This window comes from Triticum urartu, chromosome 3A (genome assembly GCF_056163025.1).
Source record: "Triticum urartu cultivar PI428250 chromosome 3A, HENAU_Tu73, whole genome shotgun sequence".
In the NCBI taxonomy this organism is placed as follows: domain Eukaryota; kingdom Viridiplantae; phylum Streptophyta; class Magnoliopsida; order Poales; family Poaceae; genus Triticum; species Triticum urartu.
This window is the reverse complement of record NC_141875.1, coordinates 475901087-475915629: the sequence shown is the minus strand read 5'-3', so window position 1 is coordinate 475915629 and position 14543 is coordinate 475901087.

The following is a 14543-nucleotide window of genomic DNA, read 5'->3' as shown; positions in this document are numbered from 1 at the left end:
CTCAAAACAAATCCTTATGCTAAATATATGAAGGATATCATTACTAATAAAAGAAAGATACCGGAATCTGAAATTTCCACCATGCTTGCTAATTACACTTTTAAGGGTGGAATACCAAAGAAACTTGGAGATCCCGGAGTACCTACTATACGTTGCTCCATTAAAAGAAATTATATTAAAACTGCTTTATGTGATCTTGGAGCCGGTGTTAGTGTTATGCCTCTCTCTTTATATCGTAGACTTGACTTGAATAAGCTGACACCTACTGAAATATCTTTGCAAATGGCTGATAAATCAACTGCTATACCTGTCGGTATTTGTGAGGATGTGCCTGTTGTGGTTGCGAACGTTACTATTTTAACGGACTTTGTTATTCTTGATATTCCCGAGGATGATAGTATGTCTATTATTCTTGGAAGACCTTTTCTTAATACTGCAGGGGCTATTATTGATTGCAACAAAGGCAATGTCACTTTTCATGTTAATGGTAATGAGCATATGGTACATTTTCTGAGGAAACAACCTCAAGTTCATAGTATCAACTCTATTGGAAAAATCCCATCGATTATATTTGGAGGTTTTGAATTTCCTCTTCCTATAGTCAAGAAGAAATATGATATTCTTATTATTGGGGATGTGCATATCCCCGTTGAGGTACCTTAGTGCTATTCGAAATTTCTCCGGTTTCATGATTATCGGAATGAGTTTGTTAACAAGACTTGATCAACCTTGTTAGTGGATTCTTTTTGATGAGCATGAGATGGATGAAACTAGAAGCACAACCTTCGGTACCCTCTCTATATTTTCTGTTAATTAGTAGAAATAAAGTAAAAATAGTATTTTTCTGTCTGTTTCCTGACTTATCCACGCAATATAAAAATATCCCAAGAATAAAAGTCCTCAGAATGACATGCCAATGTAATATGATTTTTTCGGGAATATTTGTGGATTTGCTGTGCAAAAATTACCGCGGGAGGAGCTGCCACCTGGCCACGAGGGTGGTGGGCGCTGCCCCCTGCCTCGTGGGCCCACGGTGGCCCTCCTTCACTTATCCTAGCACCCATCTTCTTCCTCTGTCTCACACAAACCCAAAAAACCAACTCAAGCACGAGTTCCAGCCACTTTTGCTGTGATTTTCGATCTCCTTGCTCAAAGCACCTCTCGCAAAACTACTTGGGGAGATTGTTCCTTGGTATGTGACTCCTCCATTGGTCCAATTAGTTTTTGTTCTAGTGCTTTATTCTTTGCAAATTTGTGTTGCATAGGTGCCCATGTTCTTGAGCTTGCATGTCAAATTTATATGGTTCCAAGTAGTTCTAATGCTTGATATAGGCTCTAGGCAATTGTAGGGGTAGTTGCTATCAATATTATTGAAGTTGGTTCACTTTTGTTTGAAGTTACTAAAAATTTCAGATTGTTTCAGAAAAATAATGAGGAGATTTTTGAGGGGCTCATTGAGCCAAAGCTCGAAGGAAAAGGCACCGAAGCTTAGGTATAATTTGCCGCGCACCATGGAGATTCGAGCGTGTGAATGGCCTTCTGAAGATTTCTTGAGAGCAACCAGTATCTATGAAGATTTTCATGAATTGGCTCACAATGCAGGCCTCACCGCTTTCCTCCACGACCAATGCGATCAGTATCTCTTACTCACAAATACCTTTGTGCAAAACTTTCATTTTCATGCTAGGAACTCACCACCCATGGTGGAGTTTCATTTATATGATGAGCATAAGGAGATGTCACTTTATGATTTCTATCAGATTTGTTTAGTCCCTTTTGAGGGCAAGACAGAAGAACCACATCATGATGATGTGGCTGGGTTTATTGATAATATCACTGTAGGAGAAACCAGGAAGGTCTCCGACGCACGAATCACTAGCATACATTTTCCTGTTTTGTGTTACTTTGCATTATTTGCTAGTCGTTGTTTAATTGGACGCGGAAATTCTGGAAACCTTAGTATCCCTGATTTAATTATTCTGCTCCAAGGTTTATACAGTGATAACACTTTTAGTTTGGGCGGTATTATTGCTAGACAGTTAAATATGAACCATACTAAGGGCCCCATCTTTGGAGGCATCTATGCCACATGCCTAGCCGCACATTTTAACATACCTATTAGGCATGCTGAGAAGGAAGAAAATGTGCTGCCCCATGTTTATCTAGATCATAAAAGTATGGTGGCACATGATTTTATTGTTAAAAATAGGGCAGGGGAGCTTAAATATCAATTTTTCTTTAATAAACATCATCCTGAGACTATTACCTTGCCTGCTCCTTCTTTGTTTGATTTGACTGCAGGCACGTACCTTGTTCCGTTGACGGCCATTCACGCCTACCGGAACCCTGCACCAGTCGAGGAGCCAGAAAAGGAACCACAAGATGAGCCTCCACGACAATCTGTTTATTCTTGGGATCCAGAGATGACTGTCAGCCAGTGGCAGTCAGAGTCTTCTTCTTCATCACAGTATGATCCCAACTATCCTTCCTCATCACAGTACGACCCCCAAAACTATTATTATGGATATCCACCAGGCCAGCCGTGGCCATAGACCAACTTAGGCCAAAAGCCTAAGCTTGGGGGAGTACGTATTTCTTACCGACATTACATTTATGCTCAGACACACTCATTGCTAGATGTCGGTGCTCATACCTTTTCACTGTAATATGCATGCTAGTTTATGTTCTTTTTCCTTCTTTCTTCTTGTATGTTTGTTAAACCTTAAGAAAAAAAATAGTAGTAGTTTATTTTCCTGCTGTAGTAGTAATAATTAAAAAGAAAACCCCAAAATATTTCCCATTCTTCTTTTGCTTGTTGGGAGCTTTCCCGTGTAAATAGTTTTATTTCTTTTCTTTTATTTGGGGGTCAGTAGGAGAAGACCATGATTAAATTGTTGAAGTGGCTCTTATATGCATTATTGTTGATTTAACCCAGAGCCCATATTGCCTTGTCTTCTCCTGTTTATTGAATGCTCGCAGATTCCAGCTTAGTCCAATGCACGTGCACTCTTATTATTATTCACACCGTTCAGTCGTGCAAGTGAAAGGCAATTATGATGATATATGATGGACTGACTAAGATGAGAAAAGCTGGTATGAACTCGACCTCTTTTGTTTTTGTAAATATGATGAGTCCCTCGTTCTTGATTCAGCTTATTATGAATAAACATGTTTGCAATGACAATTAGAGATCATAGTTGCATGTGCCATGCTTGATTAGCTATGAGTTATAATGGTTTACCTTGTGTGCCAACATGCTATTGAGATGATTATGATGTGGTATGATGGGGTGGTATCCTCCTTTGAATGATTTAAGTGACTTGACTTGGCACATGTTCACGCATGTAGTTGAAACAAATCAACATAGCCTTCACGATATTTATGTTCATGGTGAATTATATCCTACTCATGCTTGCATCCAATGTTTATTAATTTTAATGCATGTACATGGTTGTTGTCGCTCTCTAGTTGGTCGCTTCCCAGTCTTTTGCTAGCCTTCACTTGTACTAAGCGGGAATACTGCTTGTGCATCCAATCCCTTAAACCCCAAAGTTATTCTAGATGAGTCCACCATACCTTCCTATATGCGGTATCTACCTACCGTTCCAAGTAAATTTGTATGTGCCAAACTCTAAACCTTCAAATAAACATTCCATTTTGTATGCTCCAATAGCTCAGGTATCAACAAAGGCTGTCCTTATCTTCCGTGTTAGGCGGGTTATTCTCAAGAGGAGTGGACTCCGCTCCTCACTCACGAGAAAATGGCTGGTCACCGGGATGCCCAGTCCCATGCTTTATGCAAACTAAATCAAAATTAATTGCAAACAAAAATCCCCCTGGGACCTGATGTATGTTGGAGGCACTCGTTGTTTCGAGCAACCCATGGATTGATGCTTGCTGGTGGAGGGGGAGTATAAACTTTACCATTCTGTTTGGGAACCACCTATAATGTGTTTAGCATGGAAGATATCGACATCTCTTAGTTGTTACGTTGACAATGAAAGTATACCGCTCAGAATACAATTTATCTCTATTTCAAAACCGAGCTCTGGCACCTCTACAAATCCCTACTTCCCTCTGCGAAGGGCTTATCCATTTACTTTTACGTTGAAAATTAAAAAGCACTAGCTGGAGAGCACAGCCGTCATTTGCATTCATCACTGTTAATTTATATTGGGTGTGACTATGATTGGATCTCTTTTACCATGAATTACAATGTCTAGCCAGTCCTTGATCTTTAAAGGTGCTCTGCATTTATGTTTTACGGTCTCAGAAAGGGCTAGCGAGATACCATCTTGTTATATCATATTATGATTGTTTTGAGAAAGTGTTGTCATCCGAGATTTATTATTATGACTTGCTAGTTGATTATGCTATTGATATGAGTAATCATGAGACCTGAGAATTATTGCAAATGTGGTTAGTTATGATCTATGCTGAAAACTTGAATGCTGGCTTGACATGGTTACAACAACAAGAGCAAACAGAGTTTGTAAAAGTTTTTCTTTCTTTATTTCAGTTTGTCAACTGAATTGCTTGAGGACAATAAAGGGTTTAAGCTTGGGGGAGTTGATACGTCTCCGTCGTATCTACTTTTCCAAACACTTTTGCCCTTGTTTTGGACTCTAACTTGTATGATTTGAATGGAACTAACCCAGACTGACGCTGTTTTCAGCAGAATTACCATGGTGTTGTTTTATGTGCAGAAAACAAATATTCTCGGAATGTCCTGAAACTCCATGGAACATCTTAGAAAAAACAATAAAAATCCTCGCCAAAGATGAAGACCAGGGGGCCCATACCCTTCTCACGAGGGTGGGCCCCCCAGGGCGCGCCCCCTACCTCATGGGCCCCCTGTTGCGTCTCCGACTCCAACTCCACCTCCATATATTGAGTTTTGATGAGAAAAAAATCATAGAGAAGAAATCATCGCATTTTACGATACGGAGCCACCGCCAAGCCCTAAAACCTCTCGGGAGGGCTCATCTGGAGTCCGTTCGGGGCTCCGGAGAGGGGGATTCGTCGCCGTCGTCATCATCAACCATCCTCCATCACCAATTTCATGATGCTCACCGCCGTGCGTGAGTAATTCCATCGTAGGCTTGCTAGACGGTGATGGGTTGGATGATATTTATCATGTAATCGAGTTAGTTTTGTTAGGGTTTGATCCCTAGTATCCATTATGTTCTGAGATTGATGTTGCTATGACTTTGCTATGCTTAATGCTTGTCACTAGGGCCCGAGTGCCATGATTTCAGATCTAAACCTATTATGTTTTCATGAATATATGTGAGTTCTTGATCCTATCTTGCAAGTCTATAGTCACCTACTATGTGTTATGATCCGGCAACCCCGAAGTGGCAATAATCGGGACCACTCCTGGTGATGACCGTAGTTTGAGGAGTTCATGTATTCACTATGTGCTAATGCTTTGTTCCGGTTCTCTATTAAAAGGAGGCCTTAATATCCCTAAGTTTCCAATAGGACCCCGCTGCCACGGGAGGGTAGGACAAAAGATGTCATGCAAGTTCTTTTCCATAAGCACGTATGACTATATACAGAATACATGCATACATTACATTGATGAATTGGAGCTAGTTCTATGTCACCCTATGTTATGACTGTTACATGATGAACCGCATCCGGCATAATTATCCATCACTGATCCGGTGCCTACGAGTTTTCCATATACTGGTTTACGCTTATTTACTTTTCCGCTGCTACTGTTACAATCACTACAAAATACCAAAAACATTACTTTTGCTGTCTTTACTTTTGTTGCCGCTACCACCACTATCATATTACTTTGCTACTAAACACTTTGCTGCAGATACTAAGTTTCCAGGTGTGGTTGAATTGACAACTCAGCTGCTAATACTTGAGAATATTCTTTGGCTCCCCTTCTGTCGAATCAATAAATTTGGGTTGAGTACTCTACCCTCGAAAGCTTTTGCAATCCCCTATACTTGTGGGTTATCAAGTACCCAGACATTCTGAGCACATGCTCACTGCTTGAGCTATTCTCCTCCATCTTTTAGCAATAGAACTTGTTGGAGACTTCATATCTCTCAACTCGGGTATTTGCTTGAAATATTAAGTTCAACTCCTGGAACATCTCAGATGGTCCATGACGTTTAAAACGTCTTTGAAGTCCCAATTCTAAGCCGTTAAGCATGGTGCACTAAACTATCAAGTAGTCGTCATATTGAGCTAGCCAAATGTTCATAACGTCTGCATCTGCTCCTGCAATAGGCCTGTCACCTAGCGGTGCATCAAGGACATAATTCTTTGGTGCAGCAATGAGGATAAACCTTAGATCACGGATCCAATCCGCATCATTGCTACTAACATCTTTCTGTTGGGTTTCGTAGTAATTTCATAAAATTTCCTACGCACACGCAAGATCATGTGATGCATAGCAACGAGGGGGAGAGTGTTGTCTACGTACCCAACGCAGACCGACTGCGGAAGCGATGACACGACGTAGAGGAAGTAGTCGTACGTCTTCACGATCCAACCGATCAAGCACCGAAACTACGGCACCTCCGAGTTCGAGCACACGTTCAGCTCGATGATGATCCCCGGACTCCGATCCAGCAAAGTGTTGGGGTAGAGTTTCGTCAGCACGACGGCGTGGTGACGATCTTGATGAACTACAGCAGCAGGGCTTCGCCTAAACTCCGCTACAGTATTATCGAGGTATATGGTGGCAGGGGGCACCGCACACGGCTAAGGAATAGATCACGTGGATCAACTTGTGTGTTCTAGGGTGCCTCTACCTCAGTATATAAAGGAGCCAAGGGGGGAGGAGGGCGCCGGCCAAGGGAGAGGGCGCAGGAGGAGTCCTACTCCTTCCGGGAGTAGGACTCCCCCCCCCCCCCCAATCCTATTCCAACTAGGATTCCCCAAGGGGGGAAAGAGGGAGAGGGGTGGCCGGCCACCTCTCCTAGTCCTAATAGGACTAGGGGAGGGGGGAGGTGCGCAGCCCCTTTGGGCTGCCCCTTTCTCCTTTCCACTAAGGCCCATGAAGGCCCATATGGCTCCCGGGGGGGGGGTTCCGGTAACCTCCCGGTAACCCGGTAAAATCCCGATTTCACCCGGAACACTTCCGATGTCCAAACATAGGCTTCCAATATATCAATCTTTACGTCTCGACCATTTCGAGACTCCTCGTCATGTCCGTGATCACATCCGGGACTCCGAACAACCTTTGGTACATCAAAATGCATAAACTCATAATGTAACTGTCATCGTAACCTTAAGCGTGCGGACCCTACGGGTTCGAGAACAATGTAGACATGACCGAGACACGTCTCCGGTCAATAACCAATAGCGGGACCTGGATGCCCATATTGGCTCCTACATATTCTACGAAGATCTTTATCGGTCAGACCGCATAACAACATACGTTGTTCCCTTTGTCATCGGTATGTTACTTGCCCGAGATTCGATCGTCGGTATCCAATACCTAGTTCAATCTCGTTACCGGCAAGTCTCTTTACTCGTTCCGTAATACATCATCTCACAACTAACATATTAGTTGTAATGCTTGCAAGGCTTATGTGATGTGCATTACCGAGAGGGCCCAGAGATACCTCTCCGACAATCGGAGTGACAAATCCTAATCTCGAAATACGCCAACCCAACATCTACCTTTGGAGACACCTGTAATGCTCCTTTATAATCACCCAGTTACGTTGTGACGTTTGGTAGCACCCAAAGTGTTCCTCCGGTAAACGGGAGTTGCATAATCTCATAGTCATAGGAACATGTATAAGTCATGAAGAAAGCAATAGCAACATACTAAACGATCGGGTGCTAAGCTAATGGAATGGCTCATGTCAATCAGATCATTCAACTAATGATGTGACCTCGTTAATCAAATAACAACTCATTGTTCATGGTCAGGAAACATAACCATCTTTGATTAACGAGCTAGTCAAGTAGAGGCATACTAGTGACACTTTGTTTGTCTATGTATTCACACATGTATTATGTTTCCAGTTAATACAATTCTAGCATGAATAATAAACATTTATCATGATTATAAGGAAATAAATAATAACTTTATTATTGCCTCTAGGGCATATTTCCTTCACTTCCAACTTAGTTTTCTCTAGGAACACATATAAAACATAGGGAAGCAACAACGCGAGCTATTGATCTACAACATTATTTGCAAAATACTATCAGGACTAAGTTCATGATAAATTAAAGTTCAATTAATCATATTACTTAAGAACTCCCACTTAGATAGACATCCCTCTAATCATCTAAGTGATCACGTGATCCAAATCAACTAAACCATGTCCGATCATCACGTGAGATGGAGTAGTTTTGAATGGTGAACATCACTATGTTGATCATATCTACTATATGATTCACGCCCGACCTTTCGGTCTCCAGTGTTCCGAGGCCATATCTGCATATGCTAGGCTCGTCAAGTTTAACCTGAGTATTCCGCGTGTGCAAAACTATCTTGCACCCATTGTATTTGAACGTAGAGCTTATCACACCCGATCATCACGTGGTGTCTCAGCATGAAGAACTTTCACAATGGTGCATACTCAGGGAGAACACTTATGCCTTGAAATTTAGTGAGAGATCATCCTATAATGCTACCGTCGAACTAAGCAAAATAAGATGCATAAAGGATAAACATCACATGCAATAAATATAAGTGATATGATATGGCCATCATCATCTTGTGCTTGTGATCTTCATCTCCGAAGCACCTTCATGATCACCATTGTCACCGGCACGACACTTTGATCTCCATCGTAGCATCGTTGTTGTCTCGCCAACTTATGCTTCTATGACTATCGCTACCGCTTAGTGATAAAGTAAAGCATTACAGGGCGATTGCATTGCATACAATAAAGAGACAACCATATGGCTCCTGCCAGTTGCTGATAACTCGGTTACAAAACATGATCATCTCATACAATAAAGTATAGCATCATGCCTTGACCATATCACATCACACATGCCCTGCAAAAACAAGTTAGACGTCCTCTACTTTGTTGTTGCAAGTTTTAAGTGGTTGCTATGGGCTGAGCAAGAACCGTTCTTACCTACGCATCAAAACCACAACGATAGTTTGTCAAGTGAGTGTTGTTTTAACCTTCTCAAGGACCGGGCGTAGCCACACTTGGTTCAACTAAAGTTGGAGAAACTGACACCCGCCAACCACCTGTGTGCAAAGCATGTCGGTAGAACCAGTCTCGCGTAAGCGTACGCGTAATGTCGGTCCGGGCCGCCTCATCCAACAATACCACCGAACCAAAGTATGACATGCTGGTAAGCGGTACGACTTATATCGTCCACAACTCACTTGTGTTCTACTCGTGCATATAACATCTACGCATAAAACCAAGCTCGGATGCCACTGTTGGGGAACGTAGTAATTTCAAAAAAATCCTACGCACACACAGGATCATGGTGATGCATAGCAACGAGAGGGAAGAGTGTTGTCCACGTACCCTCGTAGACCGAAAGCGGAAGCGTTTGCACAACGCGGTTGATGTAGTCGTACGTCTTCATGATCCGACCGATCAAGTACTGAACGTACGACACCTCCAAGTTCAGCACACGTTTAGCTCGATGACGTCCCTCGAACTCCGATCTAGCCGAGCTTTGAGGGAGAGTTCCGTCAACACGACGGCGTGGTGACGATGATGATGTTCTACCGATGCAGGGCTTCGCCTAAGCACCGCTATGATATTATCGAGGTGGACTATGGTGGAGGGGGGCACCGCACACGGCTAAGAGATCCAAGAGATCAATTGTTGTGTCTAGAGGTGCCCCTGCCCCCGTATATAAAGGAGCAAGGGGGAGAGGCGGCCGGCCAGGAAGAGGCGCGCCAGGGAGGAGTCCTACTCCCTCCTTTCCTAGTTGGAGTAGGAGAAGGGGGAAGGAGGAGGGAGAGAGGAAGGAAAGGGGGTGCCGCCCCCCTCCTTGTCCAATTCGGACTAGAGGGAGAGGGGGCGCGCGGCCTGCCCTCGCCACCCCTCCTCTTCTCCACTAAGGCCCATCTTGGCCCATTAAACCCCCCGGGGGGTTCCGGTAACCCGCGGTACTCCGGTAAAATGCCGATTTCACCCGAAACACTTCCGATATCCAAATATAGGCTTCCAATATATCAATCTTTATGTCTCGACCATTTAGAGACTCCTCGTCATGTCCGTGATCACATCCGGGACTCCGAACTTCCTTCGGTACATCAAAACACATAAACTCATAATATAACCGTCATCGAACTTTAAGCGTGCGGACCCTACGGGTTCGAGAACTATGTAGACATGACCGAGACATGTCTCCGGTCAATAACCAATAGCGGAACCTGGATGCTCATATTGGGTCCTACATATTCTACGAAGATCTTTATCGGTCAAACCGCATAACAACATACGTTATTCCCTTTGTCATCGGTATGTTACTTGCCCGAGATTCGATCGTCGGTATCTTAATACCTAGTTCATTCTCGTTACCGGCAAGTCTATTTACTCGTTCTGTAATACATCATCCCGCAACTAACTCATTAGTTGCAATGCTTGCAAGGCTTATAATGATGTGTATTACCGAGTGGGCCTAGAGATATCTCTCCGACAATCGGAGTGACAAATCCTAACCTCGAAATACGCCAACCCAACAAGTACCTTCAGAGACACCTGTAGAGCACCTTTATAATCACCCAGTTACGTTGTGACGTTTGGTAGCACACAAAGTGTTCCTCCGGTAAACGGGAGTTGCATAATCTCATAGTCATAGGAACATGTATAAGTCATGAAGAAAGCAATAGCAGAATACTAAACGATTGTGTGCTAAGCTAACGGAATGGGTCAAGTCAATCACATCATTCTCCTAATGATGTGATCACGTTAATAAAATGACAACTCATGTCTATGGCTAGGAAACATAACCATTTTTGATTAACGAGCTAGTCAAGTAGAGGCATACTAGTGACACTATGTTTGTCTATGTATTCACACATGTATTATGTTTCCGGTTAATACAATTCTAGCATGAATAATAAACATTTATCATGAAATAAGGAAATAAATAATAACTTTATTATTGCCTCTAGGGCATATTTCCTTCACATTACGCGTGGGCCGTGTGTGTGCTCGATGACACCTTTCTGTGGTGTTTTCCGTTGCGCATGCGCATGCTGCCTCGTCTGTTCGAGGGGTGCTAGCCTTGGCTTTGTGACAACCCAACCATTGACCGAGCTGATGGCCTCGGGGGTCCATAACGTATGGGCTGAGAGTGCGCGCGGGGCTGACTCATCTGCCACCCCATTGCCCTTGCATTGCGTGTTTTTGCCTTGTCTGTTTAGGGTGCGCTTGCCCAACTTTCTAACAACCTGGCTGTAGGGTTGCCATGGCCAATCCTCTTTGTCGGGTAAGCTATCCGGGTGTTGCGGCTGTTTGTTTACCAGAGCGGAGCCAGTCGGTCCACCCGGTTGTTGCACGCCGTCGGGGATGGTTGGTTGGTGGAGTCTGCCTGTGTTAGGTGGCCTATTCACAACCCGGCTGTTGGGTTGCCATGTTCGGTCCTCTTTGTTGGGTAAGCTATCCTAATGTTGCGGCTGGCTGTTTGTGAAAGCGGAGCATGTCGGTCCACCCAGCTATTGTACGTTGTTGGGGCTAGCTGGCGGGTGGAGTCGGCCTGTGTTGGGTGGCCGGTTCACAATCCGATTGTTGGGTTGCCCTGCCGGTCCTCTTTGTTGGGTAAGCTATTCGGATGTTGCGGCTAGTTGTTTACCAGAGCGGAGCATGTTGATCCACCCGGCTGTGTATGCTCCTGGGGCTAGCCGGTTGGTGAAGTCTTCTTGTGCTGGGCAGCCGGTTCTGATGGTCAAGGCCGTTTCCCGTGAGGGGGGGGGGTGTTCACTATTTGATGTGCCAGCCGGATTCTTTCATTCCTGTATGCTTTTTTATCAGGGCGTTCATGTATTCTTTATCGTCTTCTTGGATGCTTCTGTGTTTTTTAGCCGGATATTTGCCCGTATGTTGGGCGGGCGGTGTCAATGGTTGAGGCTATTTGTTGTGGGAAGTGTGGCCGGGTGGCCATTTCCTATAGCTGAGGGCATTGGGTTGGTGGGTGTGGGTTTAGACGGGTAGCATTCGTCTTGGAGCCTCTTGCTCTGTGCTCGGTGCGCTGGCGTGGGATAGGATGGTTAAAGATCCTCCTCTTTGCCCACGCTTGAGCTTCGGTGCTCATTCCCAGCGTACCCAGCTACTTGTTGGGGTCGGTTTATGATATGGATCTGCCTGCCAGTGTGTTGGGCTGATGTCTCAAATGGGTGACCATTTGGCTCGATTGGTAAAGACATTTTTTGGCTTTGCTTTTCCGTACACGCTAGGCGGGTATGGGATGGGACGTGTAACGTCCCTTGTGGTTGTCCATCACGGTGCTTCAATACTCTTTCCCAGTTTAGCCAAATATTGCTGGCGCGGGGACGTCCTCCGGGTCCATGTGTCAGTGTGTTGGGTCGACGTCTCAGATGAGTGTGCCTATTGGCTGTGGGTATTGCTGTTTTATATGTTGGGTAAAAGCGCGCCATCCGCTCGGTCATTCAGCACCCCTTTGCTCCACGGCTAGCCAGTCTTATCCTTGCGGTCTCGCGTGTCGGTGTGTGCGTGAGTTTTATTTCCAGTATGTGGGTTCAATGTCCTTACAACCGGGCAGGGGGGTGTTCCAGCGCGAAGACCCAGGTGTGCTTGCTTCCCCACGTTCTTTGCTCCCACTCCTTCACGTTCACCCTCTCACATCTAAGAAAGCACACCGACTTCCTCTCTCTCCACTTGGCTAGAATGGAATGGGTTCTGTGAGTTACTTCATAGGCCCTCCCACCAGGCAGCTGAGGTTGGTATGCTCTTCCTTTCTTGTGTGTTGTTTCTTATGCACGCTAACCATCCATTTTATTTCCCCTTGCGTCTGCAGGTATTTGCAAGCTTCTTGTCGTAATTCGATTGCACCTGTTCTTTGACGTGAGCTATCTCTTCGGTCCGTTGCCCTCCCACCAGGCAGTCGAGGTTCGTACATTCTTTCTTGTTGCCCTCCCACTCGGCCACTGATTTTTGACCCCGTTCCATACACTGACCTTATCTCGCATATGTGTTGTCCCTCGGTGCTTGGTGCTCATCCGCCTATGACGTATTCTCCTCTGGCGCCCTTCACAGACTATGGTGGTCGCTCTATAGGGACTCCTTTCATGACCTCTGCTAGTGGTGAGGGCGCTCTACATCGACTCTCCCTAAGATCTTCATCTACAGTGTTAGTCCCCGTCTCTCCACCGACTACATCTAACACATGTGCCTTCCATTGGTGCTTGGTGTTTGTGTGCCTACGACCTCGTCTCCTTCACCGCCTCCTCTAGTGGCTTCCATGCGCATTGGTGGCCACTCCTCTTCTTGGTGGCCGCTCCTCTTCTTGTGCTTCAGTGGTGTTTGTCACTGAGGAGGAGGTTCCATGACGTCCACACCTGCTTACTGCTTCTGGGTCTCCATCACCCTATGCTTTTTGCGCCAACCCCTTTAGTTGAGCATCTCACCATGCTGGAGATTACTTGACTTCAGTGTCTATCTTTGTTAGGTGCTTCTTACGGTTCTCTATCAATAGGTTTTGCTGGTTCTGCTAGTGATTCTTATGGTACTGAGAGTCCCCTTTTTACACAGTCATGTTACAGTCATTTTACACAGTCAGGTACATCCACATGGGTCTTGATACTGGAGCGTCTTTTCATATGACTTATGATCCTTCTAGTTTGTCCTCCCTTTGACCTCTCGATTCTCATGTTCATGTTCTTACTGCTGATGCTACTTTCCTCCTCGTCGATAGTCGAGGCATTCCTAGCACTTCGCCTTTTCATATTTAATTTGTTGCTCTTGTTCATTGCATTACCATGCAACTCCTTTCTAGTGGTGAGATTGTCGAATATGGTTGTAGGGTCATTCTTGAATCTTGGTCTGTTCAGGATCGCCACACAGGTGCTCTACTTGTGCTGGTCACCGTGGCCATTACTCCCAAGGCCTCTTGAGTGTTTGGCTTCACCTTCCCTTCGCTACCACCGTCGTCAGCCTCTCCACCTTTGTTGCCTCGTCTACTGGATCTTTTCAACAGTGGCACCATCGTCTTGGTCACTTATGTGGCTCTCGTCTCTCATTCTTAGTTCAACATGGTGTTCTTGGATCTGTCTAAAGTGGCGTGTCTCTAGACTATCAGGGTTGTCGGCTTGGTAAACAGGTTGGGTGTGTCTTCCTAGGTTATAGTGAAGAGCACAACGGCTATCTATGTTGGAATCTTGTTGATTATTGGATGCGGATTGTCGGGTTACGACTTTTGATGAGTCTCGTCCTTACTATCTGCGTTCATGCTCTCCTTTGTCCTTCTAGATTGAGGACATTTCTTTTGCTCACTTTTCCCGATACAACTATCACTCATGTTTTGCCCTCATCCAACCATTCAACCGTGCCTACACATACTATTGTTGTGGAGCCCGTGTCATCGTCACCTGTGACTTCCCCACCTTGTTCATC